Source organism: Corella eumyota, chromosome 6 (assembly GCF_963082875.1).
Source record: "Corella eumyota chromosome 6, kaCorEumy4.1, whole genome shotgun sequence".
In the NCBI taxonomy this organism is placed as follows: domain Eukaryota; kingdom Metazoa; phylum Chordata; class Ascidiacea; order Phlebobranchia; family Corellidae; genus Corella; species Corella eumyota.
This window is the reverse complement of record NC_137495.1, coordinates 12,106,562-12,127,676: the sequence shown is the minus strand read 5'-3', so window position 1 is coordinate 12,127,676 and position 21,115 is coordinate 12,106,562. Positions and strand designations below refer to the sequence as shown.

General features: G+C 41.2%; 3 non-coding genes across 3 annotated transcripts; all 3 read right to left on the bottom strand.

Moving 5' to 3' along the window:
• Positions 1-1,990: 1,990 nt before the first annotated feature.
• LOC145757230 (U2 spliceosomal RNA) lies at positions 1,991-2,185 on the bottom strand. Its single transcript, XR_014285285.1, has one exon. It is a non-coding gene; the product is annotated as a U2 spliceosomal RNA (small nuclear RNA).
• Positions 2,186-5,232: 3,047 nt separating this feature from the next.
• Positions 5,233-5,428, bottom strand: LOC145757253 (U2 spliceosomal RNA). Its single transcript, XR_014285306.1, has one exon. It is a non-coding gene; the product is annotated as a U2 spliceosomal RNA (small nuclear RNA).
• Positions 5,429-19,501: 14,073 nt separating this feature from the next.
• On the bottom strand, positions 19,502-19,696 carry LOC145757249 (U2 spliceosomal RNA). Its single transcript, XR_014285303.1, has one exon. It is a non-coding gene; the product is annotated as a U2 spliceosomal RNA (small nuclear RNA).
• Between the last annotated feature and the right edge of the window lie 1,419 nt (positions 19,697-21,115).

The following is a 21,115-nucleotide window of genomic DNA, read 5'->3' as shown; positions in this document are numbered from 1 at the left end:
AAATATCGCGAAATGTGCGATCGTTGTAAGCGCATGGCCTGTGCTGTTAGGTGGTCGTAAAAACGTGCGTCGTTTTCTCCTGCATTTCGCTTTAAATTCTTTACGCGACAAGCGCCTTGCTCGGTCGTTTAGACTGGTTTTGTCGGCCGGCATGTTCGGGCATTCTATTTGAATAAGGTAAGTTACCCGTTCTTGAAACGGAGTTTTTTTTAATCAAAACAAGTCGCATAAGAAATTGGTACAAGTGCGTGTACATAAAATATCGCGAAATGGGCGATCGTTGTAAGCGCATGGCCTGTGCTGTTAGGTGGTCGTAAAAACGTGCGTCGTTTTCTCCTGCATTTCGCTTTAAATTCTTTACGCGACAAGCGCCTTGCTCGGTCGTTTAGACTGGTTTTGTCGCCCGGCATGTTCGGGCATTCTATTTGAATAAGGTAAGTTACCCGTTCTTGAAACGGTTGTTTTTTTAATCAAAACAAGTCGCATAAGAAATTGGTACAAGTGCGTGTACATAAAATATCGCGAAATGTGCGATCGTTGTAAGCGCATGGCCCGTGCTGTTAGGTGGTCGTAAAAACGTGCGTCGTTTTCTCCTGCATTTCGCTTTAAATTCTTTACGCGACAAGCGTCTTGCTCGGTCGTTTAGACTGGATTTGTCGAGCGGCATGTTCGGGCATTCTATTTGAATAAGGTAAGTTACCCGTTCTTGAAACGGAGTTTTTTTTAATCAAAACTAGTCGCATAAGAATTGGTACAAGTGCACGTACATAAAATATCGCGAAATGTGCGATCGTTGTAAGCGCATGGCCCGTGCTGTTAGGTGGTCGTAAAAACGTGCGTCGTTTTCTCCTGCATTTCGCTTTAAATTCTTTACGCGACAAGCGCCTTGCTCGGTCGTTTAGACTGGTTTTGTCGACCGGCATCTTCGGGCATTCTATTTGAATAAGGTAAGTTACCCGTTCTTGAAACGGAGTTTTTTTTAATTAAAACTAGTCGCATAAGAAATTGGATTAAGTGCCTGTACATAAAATATCGCGAAATGTGCGATCGTTGTAAGCGCATGGCCCGTGCTGTTAGGTGGTCGTAAAAACGTGCGTCGTTTTCTCCTGCATTTCGCTTTAAATTCTTTACGCGACAAGCGCCTTGCTCGGTCGTTTAGACTGGTTTTGTCGACCGGCATGTTCGGGCATTCTATTTGAATAAGGTAAGTTACCCGTTCTTGAAACGGAGTTTTTTTTAATCAAAACTAGTCGCATAAGAATTTGGTACAAGTTCGTGTACATAAAATATCGCGAAATGTGCGATCGTTGTAAGCGCATGGCCTGTGCTGTTAGGGGGTCGTAAAAACGTGCGTCGTTTTCTCCTGCATTTCGCTTTAAATTCTTTACGCGACAAGCGCCTTGCTCGGTCGTTTAGACTGGTTTTGTCGACCGGCATGTTCGGGCATTCTATTTGAATAAGGTAAGTTACCCGTTCTTGAAACGGAGTTTTTTTTAATCAAAACTAGTCGCATAAGAATTTGGTACAAGTTCGTGTACATAAAATATCGCGAAATGTGCGATCGTTGTAAGCGCATGGCCTGTGCTGTTAGGGGGTCGTAAAAACGTGCGTCGTTTTCTCCTGCATTTCGCTTTAAATTCTTTACGCGACAAGCGCCTTGCTCGATCGTTTAGACTGGTTTTGTCGACCGGCATGTTCGGGCATTCTATTTGAATAAGGTAAGTTACCCGTTTTTGAAACGGAGTTTTTTTTAATCAAGTCGCAGACTAAATCGGTGCAAAAATGTGGACATGTTGCTACCTGGGTAAGTTATGCCGGTCGCCTTAGGGTGCATGCAATCTTAGTTTAATTTTTGCCTAAGACGATATGAAAGCGCTAAATAAGCTTACTCAACCAATTTGTAATAAAAGTTAACTAAGAAAACAACGAAAATGTGACAAAAGCTATGTATATATAGAGTGATGTAATAATAGATAATCCTGCCGCAGCAGGATCGTGGGCCGAGCCTGGAGGTAGTGCAATACCAGGACAACCCGTGAACGGGACGAAGCAAGCTTCAGTTCCGCGTTCTGTATTCAAAAATCCGCATAATACAAAGAGCTAGGCGATGCCTAGCGTCCCAGGTATTACAACTGAGAAGAACAGATACTACACTTGATCTTAGCCCTAGGGGCCGAGAAGCGATGCCCAAAAATGGCGGAATCCGATCGAATTCGCGCGGTCTGTCATTCTGTTCGCGGCCGCTATTGGCTAATTCATTTTATTCCAATAGTTGCTTCGCACCCCGTGTACAGGTTGACGGTTTTTCGAAGCGGGGTATCTGTTCACAGCCACCCTAATTATCGCCGCAGTAATTAATTAACGGCGACCTGTGCGCCACAGGAGGCCGCCGTTAGCTTGTGTCGACGCCTTTTTACATACTAAACACAAATGTTGCTAATTATAAAGTTGCCTGGCTCTACTTTGCAAATTTGAATCGCGAAATGGGCGAGCCTTGTAAGCACAAGGTTCGTACTGTTAGGTGGTCGTAAAAACGTGCGTCGTTTTCTCCTGCATTTCGCTTTAAATTCTTTACGCGACAAGCGCCTTGCTCGGTCGTTTAGACTGGTTTTGTCGCCCGGCATGTTCGGGCATTCTATTTGAATAAGGTAAGTTACCCGTTCTTGAAACGGAGTTTTTTTTAATCAAAACTAGTCGCATAAGAAATTGGTACAAGTGCGTGTACATAAAATATCGCGAAATGTGCGATCGTTGTAAGCGCATGGCCCGTGCTGTTAGGTGGTCGTAAAAACGTGCGTCGTTTTCTCCTGCATTTCGCTTTAAATTCTTTAAGCGACAAGCGCCTTGCTCGGTCGTTTAGACTGGTTTTGTTGACCGGCATGTTCGGGCATTCTATTTGAATAAGGTAAGTTACCCGATCTTGAAACGGAGTTTTTTTTAATCAAAACTAGTCGCATAAGAAATTGGTACAAGTGCCTGTACATAAAATATCGCGAAATGTGCGATCGTTGTAAGCGCATGGCCTGTGCTGTTAGGTGGTCGTAAAAACGTGCGTCGTTTTCTCCTGCATTTCGCTTTAAATTCTTTACGCGACAAGCGCCTTGCTCGGTCGTTTAGACTGGTTTTGTCGACCGGCATGTTCGGGCATTATATTTGAATAATGTAAGTTACCCGTTCTTGAAACGGAGTTTTTTTTAATTAAAACTAGTCGCATAAGAAATTGGATTAAGTGCCTGTACATAAAATATCGCGAAATGTGCGATCGTTGTAAGCGCATGGCCCGTGCTGTTAGGTGGTCGTAAAAACGTGCGTCGTTTTCTCCTGCATTTCGCTTTAAATTCTTTAAGCGACAAGCGCCTTGCTCGGTCGTTTAGACTGGTTTTGTCGACCGGCATGTTCGGGCATTCTATTTGAATAAGGTAAGTTACCCGTTCTTGAAACGGAGTTTTTTTTAATCAAAACTAGTCGCATAAGAAATTGGTACAAGTGCCTGTACATAAAATATCGCGAAATGTGCGATCGTTGTAAGCGCATGGCCTGTGCTGTTAGGTGGTCGTAAAAACGTGCGTCGTTTTCTCCTGCATTTCGCTTTAAATTCTTTACGCGACAAGCGCCTTGCTCGGTCGTTTAGACTGGTTTTGTCGGCCGGCATAATCGGGCATTCTATTTGAATAAGGTAAGTTACCCGTTCTTGAAACGGAGTTTTTTTTAATCAAAACAAGTCGCATAAGAAATTGGTACAAGTGCGTGTACATAAAATATCGCGAAATGGGCGATCGTTGTAAGCGCATGGCCTGTGCTGTTAGGTGGTCGTAAAAACGTGCGTCGTTTTCTCCTGCATTTCGCTTTAAATTCTTTACGGGACAAGCGCCTTGCTCGGTCGTTTAGACTGGTTTTGTCGCCCGGCATGTTCGGGCATTCTATTTGAATAAGGTAAGTTACCCGTTCTTGAAACGGATTTTTTTTTAATCAAAACAAGTCGCATAAGAAATTGGTACAAGTGCGTGTACATAAAATATCGCGAAATGTGCGATCGTTGTAAGCGCATGGCCCGTGCTGTTAGGTGGTCGTAAAAACGTGCGTCGTTTTCTCCTGCATTTCGCTTTAAATTCTTTACGCGACAAGAGTCTTGCTCGGTCGTTTAGACTGGTTTTGTCGAGCGGCATGTTCGGGCATTCTATTTGAATAAGGTAAGTTACCCGTTCTTGAAACGGAGTTTTTTTTAATCAAAACTAGTCGCATAAGAATTGGTACAAGTGCACGTACATAAAATATCGCGAAATGTGCGATCGTTGTAAGCGCATGGCCCGTGCTGTTAGGTGGTCGTAAAAACGTGCGTCGTTTTCTCCTGCATTTCGCTTTAAATTCTTTACGCGACAAGCGCCTTGCTCGGTCGTTTAGACTGGTTTTGTCGACCGGCATGTTCGGGCATTCTATTTGAATAAGGTAAGTTACCCGTTCTTGAAACGGAGTTTTTTTTAATTAAAACTAGTCGCATAAGAAATTGGATTAAGTGCCTGTACATAAAATATCGCGAAATGTGCGATCGTTGTAAGCGCATGGCCCGTGCTGTTAGGTGGTCGTAAAAACGTGCGTCGTTTTCTCCTGCATTTCGCTTTAAATTCTTTACGCGACAAGCGCCTTGCTCGGTCGTTTAGACTGGTTTTGTCGACCGGCATGTTCGGGCATTCTATTTGAATAAGGTAAGTTACCCGTTCTTGAAACGGAGTTTTTTTTAATCAAAACTAGTCGCATAAGAAATTGGTACAAGTGCGTGTACATAAAATATCGCGAAATGTGCGATCGTTGTAAGCGCATGGCCCGTGCTGTTAGGTGGTCGTAAAAACGTGCGTCGTTTTCTCCTGCATTTCGCTTTAAATTCTTTACGCGACAAGCGCCTTGCTCGGTCGTTTAGACTGGTTTTGTCGACCGGCATGTTCGGGCATTCTATTTGAATAAGGTAAGTTACCCGTTTTTGAAACGGAGTTTTTTTTAATCAAGTCGCAGACTAAATCGGTGCAAAAATGTGGACATGTTGCTGCCTGGGTAAGTTATGCCGGTCGCCTTAGGGTGCATGCAATCTTAGTTTAATTTTTGCCTAAGACGATATGAAAGCGCTAAATAAGCTTACTCAACCAATTTGTAATAAAAGTTAACTAAGAAAACAACGAAAATGTGACAAAAGCTATGTATATATAGAGTGATGTAATAATAGATAATCCTGCCGCAGCAGGATCGTGGGCCGAGCCTGGAGGTAGTGCAATACCAGGACAACCCGTGAACGGGACGAAGCAAGCTTCAGTTCCGCGTTCTGTATTCAAAAATCCGCATAATACAAAGAGCTAGGCGATGCCTAGCGTCCCAGGTATTACAACTGAGAAGAACAGACTTTTTACTGAACCTTTGTTTTATTTGCAATAAAAGAAGTTTGCCAACAATAATTTTTCTGAGAAAAATAATTATTTTCGTAAAAGGGCCTCCCCTACTGGGGGTGATAAAATTATTTAGGTTTTTAATTGAGGGATTTTTGCGAGTATATAATAAAAGAAATAAACATTACAAAAAGTGCGATATAAGTGCGATCAGTTATAAAATTACAAAACAAAAAACTAAAAGAAAAATCTGCATAGTGTTTAACAAGTTAAGTGCGGCAAGGTGCTGCTCGCATTGAGTTCTTCGAGGCGTTGTAGCCTTGTCCTTGTTAAGGTGAGCAAAAGGAAAAAAAAAAAAAAAATTGATTGTTTAAATTGTTCAAAGGGCAAGGCCACGTAAAACAGGATCGATTAATTTCTGTTTATTGCCTCGGAGATGCCCCGACACCAAGATTGCCAGACTTGTTGGCTACCCTTGATAGCCAAAGTGCATACATTTTTCGCAACTTCGGCTTGCTCCCGACCGGAAATCCCCATGGAGCTCAGGGTCAAGTTGTTGCCCTGAGCGTAACTACCGAGCGACCCAATTATAAAGGAGTGAAATTTGACTGGCTGCCCGGTAGCCATGGAGATGTTGCGCACAAGGTTTGAATATTTGACGTGCTTCCGGTCGTTAGCTGCGGCAAGGGCATCGGGTCCGTTGTCAAAAGGGCAGGCAAAGTCAATGACAACAATTCCGCCCCTCCCCCTTAATATCAGGTCGGGCCGGAGATTGCTGCCAGAGACCGCCGCGTGCTCCTCACAGACAGCGTCCACCGAAATCTTGGAAAACCTCCCAGCTGGTATGTGGCGTAGTACCTCCCTCATGATGGAGTCATGCCTTTCTCGGATAGCGGGCATGACTGGTTTGCAGTTGTTAAGGACATGAGGGAGGGTCTCCTCCTCACGTCCGCAGCGGCAGCATTTGATTCCCTCAGGTGGTTTGTGAAACCGAGCTCGCACTTTTTTAACTGGAAGAAGGTTTTGGCGAGCCTTGATGCCGAATGAGTATACATGAGTCGGAAGTAATGCCGGATTTTTGACCCAGTGGTTCGAGTGGGAGTATGCTGAGTGGGCGGTTACGGTCTTTCCAGCATCAGGAAGGGCCGCCCACTGCTCTTTCCAGAGGGTGTTCTGGGCTTGGTGAAGGGAACGAGTAAGTATTTTTCTATTTTTGTTTGTTAATTTTGACCCGTTCACCTCAACGCAAAGCTGGCCGTCAGCGGAGACAAGAAATCTAGTGCGAAGCCTGGGCGACGCCTTGCGAACATATGCAAACAAGCCGCGACCCATGCCCGCACCAGATTTGTCAGATCTACCGCAAACAGGCCCCCCACTCAGGAAAGAGGCACACTGCTCTAGGTTCACATCCGCAGATCGCGCCAGATTACCAGAAAGCAATTTCACCTGCGCAAGTGCAACGGCAGCCACGTCAGGATCGGGCGAGGTCAGCATTTTAAAGGCCTGCGTGGTGGCCATGATGTCGCCATCAGTTGCGATTGATGTTATACCCAAACCCCCGCATCCCATTGGTGTATAAAAAAATGCTGATGCCGCCCGCTTTGGCAACCCAAAGGCAATCCTGACGCAATGCCGGACTTGCTGGTCGAATCGATGCAATTTTGCTTTTGGAAACTGGCGCATTCTTAGGGTGAACCCGACTCGAGGAAGCACAAACCTCTTGAGCGCCAGAAGTTTTTGGTGGGGAGTTAGCTTTGATCTAAAAAGCTTCTCCACCCGGCTAAGAGTATCCTCCAGGACACACTCTGAAGCCCGCGACCCCGCCCCGTAACCCGAGCGAATTCCCAAATACTTGTAAACCTCGCATGGCTCGAGAACCCGAATCTCCTCTCCCGATAAGAGAAAGGGATCCGGGTCTCTCACCCGCCGGCGGCCCACAAGCTTCCAGGTCATCGCTCGGCACTTGCGGGGGTTAAACTTCAGAGCAGCCCATTGAGCAAACTCTTCACAGACTTGAAGCTGACTTTGAGCCTGATCGCGGTTAGACGAAATCAGGCAAGCATCGTCAGCATAAGCCAAAATCTGTGGCCTAACTTCTGGAGCTGACGAAAACCTGTACCCCGCAGAACCAACAGACTTGACCCCACGAATAAGTACCTCAGCCACCAGGTCGAATATCAGACCGGACAAAGGGCAGCCCTGGCGGACTCCCCTCCCAACTGGAATCTCACCCGTAACGCCCGAGGATCCTCGGATGCGACAGACATTACGGGAGTAGATGTCCGTTATGACCTCGACCAGGTACCGAGGCGCTCCAAATCTGTTAAGGACCGCAGGAATACAGTCATGATGAATACTGCCAAAGGCGTTCTTAAGGTCCAACCAGATGGTATATAAACTCTGGTTGGAAGCCTTAGAATCAGCCTGCGCAGCATCAAGCATGAATACGTGTTCAAACGTCCCCTCCATTGGACGAAAACCCTTCTGCTCGGACGAGAGCGCACCACAATTTGCAGCCCAGCGCTGTAGACGGCGAGCTAGCACTGCGGCGTAAATCTTATAAATGGTTCTGCAGATAGAAATCGGTCTCCAGTTCGAAACGTCCTTAAGGTCACCCTCAGCATTTTTAACAATAAGGGTAACACTCGAGGACCGCCACTGCTCCGGAACCGAGCGCGCGATTCTACAGGTCTCGAAAAGTCTAGCCAAGAGCTTGCCCTTGGGATCTAGCCTCTTCCAGAACCCATAAGAAAGGCGGTCCGACCCAGGAGCAGAAGCGGTGTTAAGAGTTTGGAGGACCGACTCTACCTCCAACGCCGAAATACTAGCCCCACCGTCAGAGCCCTGGGCATCCGAAGACTATCTCAAGTTAAGCAGCTGAGCGTCCATCCAGGGGGGGAGTCGATTACATTCACCGGGCGCCGACTTAAGATCGGAGCTGAAGCGCTCCTCCAGAATAGCTAAATCAATACGGCATCTTAAGTCAGCGCCCTTGCCCTCCGTTAATTTTCTGACGGTCCCCCTCTGGTCCCTCCAGAAGGCCTCGCGTAGACCATTCTTTCGTTTTGGTCTACGCCCCGACACCCTGTTACAGACCGAGCGGATTTTGGCGCCACGATTGTAATGGGGGGCGGGTTTACGCCGACTTACAGAACCAGAGACGGCCTGAGTCCATGCCTCAAGCTCAGTGCAGAACCGAACAAAGTCGAATGAAGACTCGCAACTGAGAATGATGTCACTCAGCGCGGGGCCACACTCGGCCAAGCATTCCGCAGCGGAGCCAAAGACACTTTGGACAACAGGAGGCAATGTCAATGGAATGGGCTGGTGAGTAATCTGGGTTTGGGCGTTGTTTTCAAGAGGTTTTGGTATAAGTGGTGCTTCCTGTAGGGAAGTTACCGTTACAACTGAATTTTGACATGTGACCGAATTATTTAGGGAAGATATGCTTGAGATGTTCATATACATATCTTCGGGAAAATTTGTATTATAAAAAGTCATATTTGGAAGTGACTTTGATAGTAACGGTAACTTCACTACCTGGGCATAAGTTAGTTTTGGTGGCGGTGTTAGATACTTACCCGGTGAAGATGGCGGGGGCAAAACCAATGGCTGTAATTTTGGTGGGGATAAACTCATGTGATTCGGGCTAAGACTGTCCATAAACGATGGTGTCAACGAGCACTGCATGGGGATCGGAGATAGAATGATATGGGGTTCAATTGGCGACAGCATTGAAGAAGATGGCTGAAGTGGTGCGGACGACAGAGGAGAGAAAAATTTGTTAATTTTTGTTATTTTTGAAATTCTCCCTCTGCCCTCGGCTCCTTGAGGTCGAGTAGGAGCCGGAGAGTCCTCATTCCTACCACAACTTCTCCAATGCTGTGCTGCTTTCAATATTGAACTCGTGCCCTGGTCCACCATGCAGTGACATCTGTTGCATGTTACGTCAAGTTTGACATTTTTGTAATTATGGACAGTCTTAAGATGTTGGACAAGTGCTCGCACTCTTCCGAACCCATTCTGGTGTTTTACACAGTCGCTGTAGTGGCATGCATAGCTGGTATTAATGCCGCCGTAGGTTAATCGAACAGCGGCTATGGCTTCTCCCCCCGCGACGGCCTGCTTCTGGCAGAGCATAGATTTCCCTGCACTGCCAGGAGCAAAAGCCGAATAAGGAAGAGATGGCGCACCAGGATGGGCTTGATGGTAATGTCTACGTGCTGATTTCACAGTTAACCACCTGGACGCACACGTTGGACATAAGAAGGGTTTAATAGGGACTTGAGGAGAGCAAGCCAGTGGAGCGGCGCACGACGAGTAGTGACGCTGCACCGATCTAAGAGTGGGCCCTGTGAATGTCAATTTGCATTTATTGCAAACGGCATGCACAGGTACGTTACAGCCCTTCCAGCCATGACAGCTGGTAAGATGTCTTTTTAAGGACTGCAACGTAGTCTGTGGTGCAGCACAACTCGACACTGGACAAGCAAACCTGGTCGCCCCAACGCCACTATACCAGACGGTAATTCTGTCGTTGGCATCCCCAGCAGGTTTCGGCAAGGCCATATCTAAAAATACAATAAAATAGAGGCAGTAATTGTTGGCAAACAAGAGGTAATATTAATAGTAAAAAACAGTAACAGTGTAAAATGGTCAATAAAAATAAGAAACTACTGTTTGTGGTCTTTTGTACTTTATACACAAAGGTCCAATTTTTACTTCACAAAACAAAAAACAGAATATTATTGAATAAGGTATATTAAGGCAACGTTGTAGTAAAAACAAATAAAAATATTTTTAAAGCATTAAATCTAAAATATTAGGGTAGACGTTTAATAATACAATGCTTGCACTGTTATAAAAAAGGAGAGCGACAACAGCTGATTCACGCTTCACTTGCCTCACGTCACAATCAAGAAAAACCAATACGCCCAAACTGTGAGTGAACGAAGCGGAACAGAACCACTGTTAACTGTGCGGAGCAAATAAATAAAACACCGGTATTATCAAAAGTAAAAATTAAAATAAAGCTGGAAGAACGTCAACTTTTAACAGTTAAACATTAACAGGCACAAAACAAAGTCAAATCCGATTTTAACCAAAACAAGACCGCCAAAAAGGAGCACCGCGCAAAAAAAGGCGACGCACGTTTTACGTTGTAAAAGAGAACTGATGTGCGCTTCACTGACGCCACGTCACAGTGGAAATTTACCGAAAAATTTCACGCTGTACGAAATTAAATGGGTCAAGCGGAACGAGCACAATTTGGAACAAATCCAGCACCAAAATAAAACAAACACGGCCCCAACACTCCAAAATCGAATAAAAACACCACGATTATATGCAGAATCTTAAAATATTTGATGCGGCCAGTCCGCAAACCGATTTTAAATTTGCCGTTTAATTAAAAATTTAAAATGGAAAATAAAATTTTAAAAACTTCGCCAAACACGACCCCAAGAAAACTCTCTCAATGTAAATTAGCAACACCACTCACTTTTTACGATGGTATGGTATGTCTTCTTTGTCCACGTGGCAGTTGTAAGAAGAATTTCCGGTGTTGGTTTGGATTTCCTTTATATAAATTGGTTTTTAGAGCAATTCGCTTGCCCGGAAATCCAAAATCCCGCAAGTATAGAGCAGTTCGCCTGCCTGGAAATTTGATGTTATTTTTGCAGAGCAATTCACTTGCCCGGAAGTTCTTCCCACGTGGACGAGAGTAGTGGTGTTGCGTACAATACTGTTCGTGATGTTTTCTTCAAATGAGAGAGAGAGAGATAGTCTTTTTCTTTTCGTGTCCTAGGGGCCGAGAAGCGATACTACACTTGATCTTAGCCCTAGGGGCCGAGAAGCGATGCCCAAAAATGGCGGAATCCGATCGAATTCGCGCGGTCTGTCATTCTGTTCGCGGCCGCTATTGGCTAATTCATTTTATTCCAATAGTTGCTTCGCACCCCGTGTGCAGGTTGACGGTTTTTCGAGGCGGGGTATCTGTTCACAGCCACCCTAATTATCGCCGCAGTAATTAATTAACGGCGACCTGTGCGCCACAGGAGGCCGCCGTTAGCTTGTGTCGACGCCTTTTTACACACTAAACACAAATGTTGCTAATTATAAAGTTGCCTGGCTCTACTTTGCAAATTTGAATCGCGAAATGGGCGAGCCTTGTAAGCACAAGGTTCGTACTGTTAGGTGGTCGTAAAAACGTGCGTCGTTTTCTCCTGCATTTCGCTTTAAATTCTTTACGCGACAAGCGCCTTGCTCGGTCGTTTAGACTGGTTTTGTCGCCCGGCATGTTCGGGCATTCTATTTGAATAAGGTAAGTTACCCGTTCTTGAAACGGAGTTTTTTTTAATCAAAACTAGTCGCATAAGAAATTGGTACAAGTGCGTGTACATAAAATATCGCGAAATGTGCGATCGTTGTAAGCGCATGGCCCGTGCTGTTAGGTGGTCGTAAAAACGTGCGTCGTTTTCTCCTGCATTTCGTTTTAAATTCTTTACGCGACAAGCGCCTTGCTCGGTCGTTTAGACTGGATTTGTCGAGCGGCATGTTCGGGCATTCTATTTGAATAAGGTAAGTTACCCGTTCTTGAAACAAAGTTTTTTTTAATCAAAACTAGTCGCATAAGAATTGGTACAAGTGCACGTACATAAAATATCGCGAAATGTGCGATCGTTGTAAGCGCATGGCCCGTGCTGTTAGGTGGTCGTAAAAACGTGCGTCGTTTTCTCCTGCATTTCGCTTTAAATTCTTTACGCGACAAGCGCCTTGCTCGGTCGTTTAGACTGGTTTTGTCGACCGGCATGTTCGGGCATTCTATTTGAATAAGGTAAGTTACCCGTTCTTGAAACGGAGTTTTTTTTAATCAAAACTAGTCGCATAAGAAATTGGTACAAGTGCGTGTACATAAAATATCGCGAAATGTGCGATCGTTGTAAGCGCATGGCCCGTGCTGTTAGGTGGTCGTAAAAACGTGCGTCGTTTTCTCCTGCATTTCGCTTTAAATTCTTTACGCGACAAGCGCCTTGCTCGGTCGTTTAGACTGGTTTTGTCGACCGGCATGTTCGGGCATTCTATTTGAATAAGGTAAGTTACCCGTTCTTGAAACGGAGTTTTTTTTAATCAAAACTAGTCGCATAAGAATTTGGTACAAGTTCGTGTACATAAAATATCGCGAAATGTGCGATCGTTGTAAGCGCATGGCCTGTGCTGTTAGGGGGTCGTAAAAACGTGCGTCGTTTTCTCCTGCATTTCGCTTTAAATTCTTTACGCGACAAGCGCCTTGCTCGATCGTTTAGACTGGTTTTGTCGACCGGCATGTTCGGGCATTCTATTTGAATAAGGTAAGTTACCCGTTCTTGGTGACTTATGCTTCATACCAGCAAGAAACTAGTATTACAATTAGTAAACGTCGCCCTTTAGGGTTGGGACAGCAAAGTACAAGACAGTTTAGTAGAGATTGGTGTAGTTATTTTTTTTTGATAAGGCCTTTTTTAACGCCCAAAATAACTATACCAATCAAAATGAAAAATTCGGCTATGGAAACAAATATACATAATAAAAGAAAAATATCACCTACTGCTCAAACGACCTCGCCAAAGCGCACAAACAATGAAGACGAAAGTTTTACATTGGTAGAACATAAGAAAAACAGTAACAGCAACCCAACTACACAAGATGTGCTCTCCAACACGACAAACCAAAAATGGCAAAGAAACAGCGATGCGGCGCGTGACCTTCCAAGTCACGTGACTGGACAGCCTTCTTTTGCCAAAGTAGTTACAGGCAAAACCATCAAACCTAGAAACATAGATTTGAAAATACATGAATGTGACGTCATGTTGCGTTTTTCGCCTAGAATTACCAGAGAAGACGCTTTTGGCCGCCTTTTGAAAAATCTTAAATTTGTGCCATCAGATTATGAATCAATATTCTGCAAATTCTCTGGCTTATGCGTAATAACCATGAGTTCAGTAGAAAAAACAAAAGAAATTGTAGAAATTCTAAAAGATCAATATTTAAATAAAAAATGGAAAGATCTAGTATATACTAGAAAATGGGTGGAAGAAGACATCCCAATTATTTTTTCAAACGTACCCTCCAAATTTCCTGACAATATTATCATTGAAAAAATAAAACAACTTCAGCTTGAAGTTACAAGATCAATTCATATTAAAGACAAATTTGGAGTAAAAAACGGAAAACGATATTACTTTGTAAAGGAAGAAAACATTCGTCAAGTAACAGTACCCAAACAATTAATATACGGAAACTATTATTTTCCTGTTTACCATCCCGGACAACAAGCAAAAAACATAAACGAACCGGATAAACAACAAGAAAAAACAAAAAAAACATACCAAAAGAACAGCAACAAAATTCGCCACAAACAAACAAAGATAATGAAACCGAAACCCCGAAGGACCATCAAGAGAAGAAACCTAGCATATTTTCCCCGCCACGGCCAATAATAAAAAATCAAAATGAAACATACACGCCACAAAGAAACACTTCAATCCAAAATAAACCCAGCAGTAGACAACAGACACCAGCCCACATCACCCACAAATCAATCCCATATGTCATAAACACCTCCGATGAAGAAGAAGTATATCCATTGGAAACATCGATGGAAAATTCAGAAGATATAAACTATACTTACCCGTCCGCAGGTAAAATAATATACAATCTTTCAGAAACAAATAATACAAACCTTTAAACAAACTATCAAAACTAATTAACAATCAAATTTATTTACTTTTTCTAATTTTTCCTGTAAAATATTTGTTTAATAATGGTGTCATATTTAACTATAACAACTCTCAATTGCAACGGACTTGGCAATATGATAAAACGACAAACTTTATTTAATAACTTAGCAAACTCCTTAAGTACAATTATACTGCTTCAAGAAACCCATTCCCTACCCCAATTAGAATCGATATGGGCATCCGAATGGAAAAATGGCCCATCTTTCTTCAACTCTTCCAGTTGCTTTTCAAACGCACGCGGTGGAGTTGCAATACTTTTTAACACTAAAACTATCACACCATCAAACATACACTACACAACAGACGGACGGACAATTTCATTAGATATTAACACACATACACATACAATTCATATAATAAACATATACGCACCAGTTTCATCACACCAAAATTCAACTGATAACATAAAATTTTTCAACTCAATACTACACCTCACCTCATCACCTTACCCAACCATAATGGCGGGTGACTATAATAACATCGAAAACACACAAACTGACAGAACACCTCCATTAACACATAACACACAAAATAAATCAATACAAACATTTCAACAACTTTTCGGACTTTATGACTCATTTAGAAAACTACATCCTCACAAACAACAATATACATACACCGGACACAACATGCAGTCCAGACTAGATAGAATATACATTACACCAGAAATAACACCACTTGAACATAAAATACAGCCATTTCCACTTTCAGACCATGACATTGTCACACTTACATTTACACTCACAAATACACACATCATTAAAAAAGGAAAAGGATTTTGGAAAAACAACACAAACACTTATCACGATGCAGACTTTTCACACACACTAGCACATAAATTACCACATTGGAACAACACAACACAAAACATAAACACAAACTGGAATAATATTAAAAGACATATCAAACACCTAAACATAAAACATTCAATTTTGATCAAAAACAGACAGACTGACAACATACAAACACTTACCAATAACATGAACACAGCAAAAGAAAACTTACAACATAACCCAACACCACAACATTACAAAACATATCAAACATCAAAAAATAATTTGGCTAAAAAGATTAAACAACATACAAAACAAAAAATATTCAATACCATTTTAAATAACCAATACAAACATGCACCTGATAAATACATTTACAAACAAATTAAAACCCACATTACTCAAACACAAATACCAGAACTTTATAACAAATACTTCTTACCATATTCTACAACAAAACAATTGATCAATATAACACAACAATATTACACTAACTTATACAACAACACATACACTGACACAAATCACATTTTTCACTCAAATACATTACCACAACTAACCACAAAACAACAAATCTCATTAACAACACCCATTACAAAAACAGAACTATTAAACACAATAAAATCACTTTCACCACAAAAGACACCTGGGCCTGACGGACTATCATACGAACTCTACAAAACACACTCAGACACACTTCAAAATACATTACTCAAACTATATAACAATTTTTTAACAACAGGCACCATACCGCAACAATTTAAAACAGGCACTATAACATTAATACACAAACACAAATCAAAATCACTTTTAGAAAACTATAGACCAATATCATTACTAAACACTGACATCAAAATTTTCACTCGCATTTTGGCCAACAGACTGAAAAATATCACTAACACCTTACTATCACACACACAATTTGCACAACAAAACAAATCAGCAGCAGGCGCAAGCTTGTTGCTGAGGGACATATACAATTTATCCACAACACGACATAAACAATACCATATCATATCACTAGATTTTAAAAAAGCATTTGATTCAATAAGCCACACATACCTACTAGACACACTTGCCAAATTTAACTTTCCAATCACATTCATTAACATTATTAAATCACTCAATACAGACGCCACATCACACATTCTCATTAACAAACATATCACTCCACCAGTACACATCAAAAAAGGAATTCGACAAGGAGACTCACTAAGCTTACACCTATTCACACTTTCAATTGAACCACTTATACAACAAATAGACGCAGATAACACAATTAAAGGAATACACATAACAGGACAAAATATTATCAAAACAATTTCATATGCAGATGACATAACCCTCACACTGTCCACACCTCAATCAATACACTCAGCTTTTAAAACACTACAATTATTCGAACATGCATCTGGACTTACACTCAATCACAACAAAACAAATACATTAATTACTAACCGCAATATTAAAACACAGAATATACCACAAAACATAAACCCTAATTACACACACATTTCACCACTTAACATACCAATAGGCATACCTACACAAATTCACAAATCATGGAACACAACATATAACAAAAACAAAACTACTGCCCCACATTCGAGCAATGGCCAGCACATACCCTATACCACAACATATCATATCAAAAATAAACAACACATTTCTTACATATGCACTAGGAAAAACACACACAAATATCACATATAAAACACTGACACTACCACAGGCATTCGGAGGCTATTCATTTCCAGACATACAAACATACGCAGACCTTTTTTTACATAAGACCACTTTTTTCACACACCAAATACAGATTAAATGCAAGCCCACCAACCATACAGGACACTCTCATAGAATATCACATAGGACACACACTTTCCAAACTACACAACATCTTACCACTTAACACAATACCACATATTGACAACACAAACAAAAACTATTTACATTACATCACAATTATAAACAAATACAACATAACTTCAAAACAACTGCTATCAGGAAACATAAACAAACTATATAAAACAATTATAACACCCACAACCAAATCTACAATTCCATGGTCAAATATACACAGTAAAATTTTAACAAACAGCACCAAAACATTTAACTTTAAGCTTATACATAACATATTACCACTCAAATCTACATACATGCATTTTAATTTAGACAACAACTCACATTGCCTGTTTTGCAACAAAGCCGCGTACGAAACTTCTCTTCACACTTTTCATGCTTGTAAACAAATCCAACCTTTACTTACTTTAACTAATAACATATTTACCTTTCTATCTGGCCAAGATCACAATATTTTTGATAATTCCGACCATTTAAATTTAGTTCCACCATCTTCAATCTCACCCTTATATCTTGATCACTATATTCTTCTTATTTCAATTTTACATCAAAAAATCTGGAAACAAAGAAACCAAATTTGCCATGAAAAATTAAACTTTTCTATACCAACTATTCTATCCTCTATTAAAAAAACTTTATACTCCCAACTCACCCTTGAAAACAGCAAAAATCAAAGCTTATATTCCCACATCATCACGGAATGCATAACATCATTTGAACATAACTCAGCAGTTACCTAAGAAATTACTCTGACCTAAAAATAATTGCAAAAATAAATTTTAACACTTAAAACAGATTAATTTTTAATTTATACATAATAACTACCCAAATATAATCCAAAACATGTCATCACTGTTAATAAGCAATAATACCTTTCTATAACCCCAAGTAAAACAATTTAAAAAATCCAATTTCAACTAAATAAATTTAAAATAACATTATTATTTAAAATTTATCAAATCAATCTATTAAAACTGCTAAAATACACCAATAATTATAACAGTACAACTAATAAACATTAAGTAATATATTTAGTACATGAAAACCAGTTCTTAAACTCAAAATTGACCAAATTTTTAACCAAAAACAATTTTTTTTAAACATGTGCTATTTGCCATGGCAACATAAAGTTTCGTACACTACTAGCGGCAAAATAATTAAATTATCCTCAAATAAATAATTTTTTGTATATTTATAAACTATAATTTTGTACTGTATTTCTTCTATATAAACATAACTTCCTTAAAGAATATATACTTTTCAATTGCTTTATAATTTAGATGTACATATTAACCATTTAAAATTGTAAATATTTACTAATTTATCGTTGTAATTTGTCCTTTTTTTACTAAATGTAATTGTATGTTTTAAACCGTAATATTGTTGTATATTTTTGTATACACATAATTTTCCTTAAACAGCTCTTCAAACTAGCTTTAATGACAACAGAAACAAATTAATTTTCAAAAATCCTTAAAAATAAATAAATGTTTTTTTTTTCTTTTCTAAACTAATTTTTTTCGTAATTTAATTGTAGTTTTAATAAATGTATTTATATCAATCAAAACTTTAATTACCACTAATATACAAAATTAATGAAAACTTACCTTTTTAAACAGAATCGTTATTTTTTTTTGTGTACTCGCAATATTTTTTGTTTGTGTTAATTTTAATTAATGCAAATAAAATAAAATAAGGAGTTTTTTTTAATTAAAACTAGTCGCATAAGAAATTGGATTAAGTGCCTGTACATAAAATATCGCGAAATGTGCGATCGTTGTAAGCGCATGGCCCGTGCTGTTAGGTGGTCGTAAAAACGTGCGTCGTTTTCTCCTGCATTTCGCTTTAAATTCTTTACGCGACAAGCGCCTTGCTCGGTCGTTTAGACTGGTTTTGTCGACCGGCATGTTCGGGCATTCTATTTGAATAAGGTAAGTTACCCGTTCTTGAAACGGAGTTTTTTTTAATCAAAACTAGTCGCATAAGAAATTGGTACAAGTGCGTGTACATAAAATATCGCGAAATGTGCGATCGTTGTAAGCGCATGGCCCGTGCTGTTAGGTGGTCGTAAAAACGTGCGTCGTTTTCTCCTGCATTTCGCTTTAAATTCTTTACGCGACAAGCGCCTTGCTCGATCGTTTAGACTGGTTTTGTCGACCGGCATGTTCGGGCATTCTATTTGAATAAGGTAAGTTACCCGTTCTTGAAACGGAGTTTTTTTTAATCAAAACTAGTCGCATAAGAATTGGTACAAGTGCACGTACATAAAATATCGCGAAATGTGCGATCGTTGTAAGCGCATGGCCCGTGCTGTTAGGTGGTCGTAAAAACGTGCGTCGTTTTCTCCTGCATTTCGCTTTAAATTCTTTACGCGACAAGCGCCTTGCTCGGTCGTTTAGACAGGTTTTGTCGACCGGCATGTTCGGGCATTCTATTTGAATAAGGTAAGTTACCCGTTTTTGAAACGGAGTTGTTTTTAATCAAGTCGCAGACTAAATCGGTGCAAAAATGTGGACATGTTGCTGCCTGGGTAAGTTATGCCGGTCGCCTTAGGGTGCATGCAATCTTAGTTTTATTTTTGCCTAAGACGATATGAAAGCGCTAAATAAGCTTACTCAACCAATTTGTAAAAAAAGTTAACTAAGAAAACAACGAGAATGTGACAAAAGCTATGTATATATAGAGTGATGTAATAATAGATAATCCTGCCGCAGCAGGATCGTGTGCCGAGCCTGGAGGTAGTGCAATACCAGGACAACCCGTGAAGGGGACGAAGCAAACTTCAGTTCCGCGTTCTGTATTCAAAAATCCGCATAATACAAAGAGCTAGGCGATGCCTAGCGTCCCAGGTATTACAACTGAGAAGAACAGATACTACACTTGATCTTAGCCCTAGGGGCCGAGAAGCGATGCCCAAAATTGGCGGAATCCGATCGAATTCGCGCGGTCTGTCATTCTGTTCGCGGCCGCTATTGGCTAATTCATTTTATTCCAATAGTTGCTTCGCACCCCGTGTGCAGGTTGACGGTTTTTCGAAGCGGGGTATCTGTTCACAGCCACCCTAATTATCGCCGCAGTAATTAATTAACGGCGACCTGTTCGCCACAGGAGGCCGCCGTTAGCTTGTGTCGACGCCTTTTTACACACTAAACACAAATGTTGCTAATTATAAAGTTGCCTGGCTCTACTTTGCAAATTTGAATCGCGAAATGGGCGAGCCTTGTAAGCGCATGGTTCGTACTGTTAGGTGGTCGTAAAAACGTGCGTCGTTTTCTCCTGCATTTCGCTTTAAATTTTTTACGCGACAAGCGCCTTGCTCGGTCGTTTAGACTGGTTTTGTCGACCGGCATGTTCGGGCATTCTATTTGAATAAGGTAAGTTACCCGTTCTTGAAACGGAGTTTTGTTTAATCAAAACTAGTCGCATAAGAAATTGGTACAAGTGCGTGTACATAAAATATCGCGAAATGTGCGATCGTTGTAAGCGCATGGGCCGTGCTGTTAGGTGGTCGTAAAAACGTGCGTCGTTTTCTCCTGCATTTCGCTTTAAATTCTTTACGCGACAAGCGCCTTGCTCGGTCGTTTAGACTGGTTTTGTCGACCGTCATGTTCGGGCATTCTATTTGAATAAGGTAAGTTACCCGTTCTTGAAACGGAGTTTTTTTTAATCAAAACTAGTCGCATAAGAAATTGGTACAAGTGCGTGTACATAAAATATCGCGAAATGTGCGATCGTTGTAAGCGCATGGCCTGTGCTGTTAGGGGATCGTAAAAACGTGCGTCGTTTTCTCCTGCATTTCGCTTTAAATTCTTTACGCGACAAGCGCCTTGCTCGGTCGTTTAGACTGGTTTTGTCGACCGGCATGTTCGGGCATTCTATTTGAATAAGGTAAGTTACCCGTTCTTGAAACGGAGTTTTTTTTAATCAAAACTAGTCGCATAAGAATTGGTACAAGTGCACGTACATAAAATATCGCGAAATGTGCGATCGTTGTAAGCGCATGGCCCGTGCTGTTAGGTGGTCGTAAAAACGTGCGTCGTTTTCTCCTGCATTTCGCTTTAAATTCTTTACGCGACAAGCGCCTTGCTCGGTCGTTTAGACTGGTTTTGTCGACCGGCATGTTCGGGCATTCTATTTGAATAAGGTAAGTTACCCGTTCTTGAAACGGAGTTTTTTTTAATCAAAACTAGTCGCATAAGAAATTGGTACAAGTGCGTGTACATGAAATATCGCGAAATGTGCGATCGTTGTAAGCGCATGGCCTGTGCTGTTAGGGGGTCGTAAAAACGTGCGTCGTTTTCTCCTGCATTTCGCTTTAAATTCTTTACGC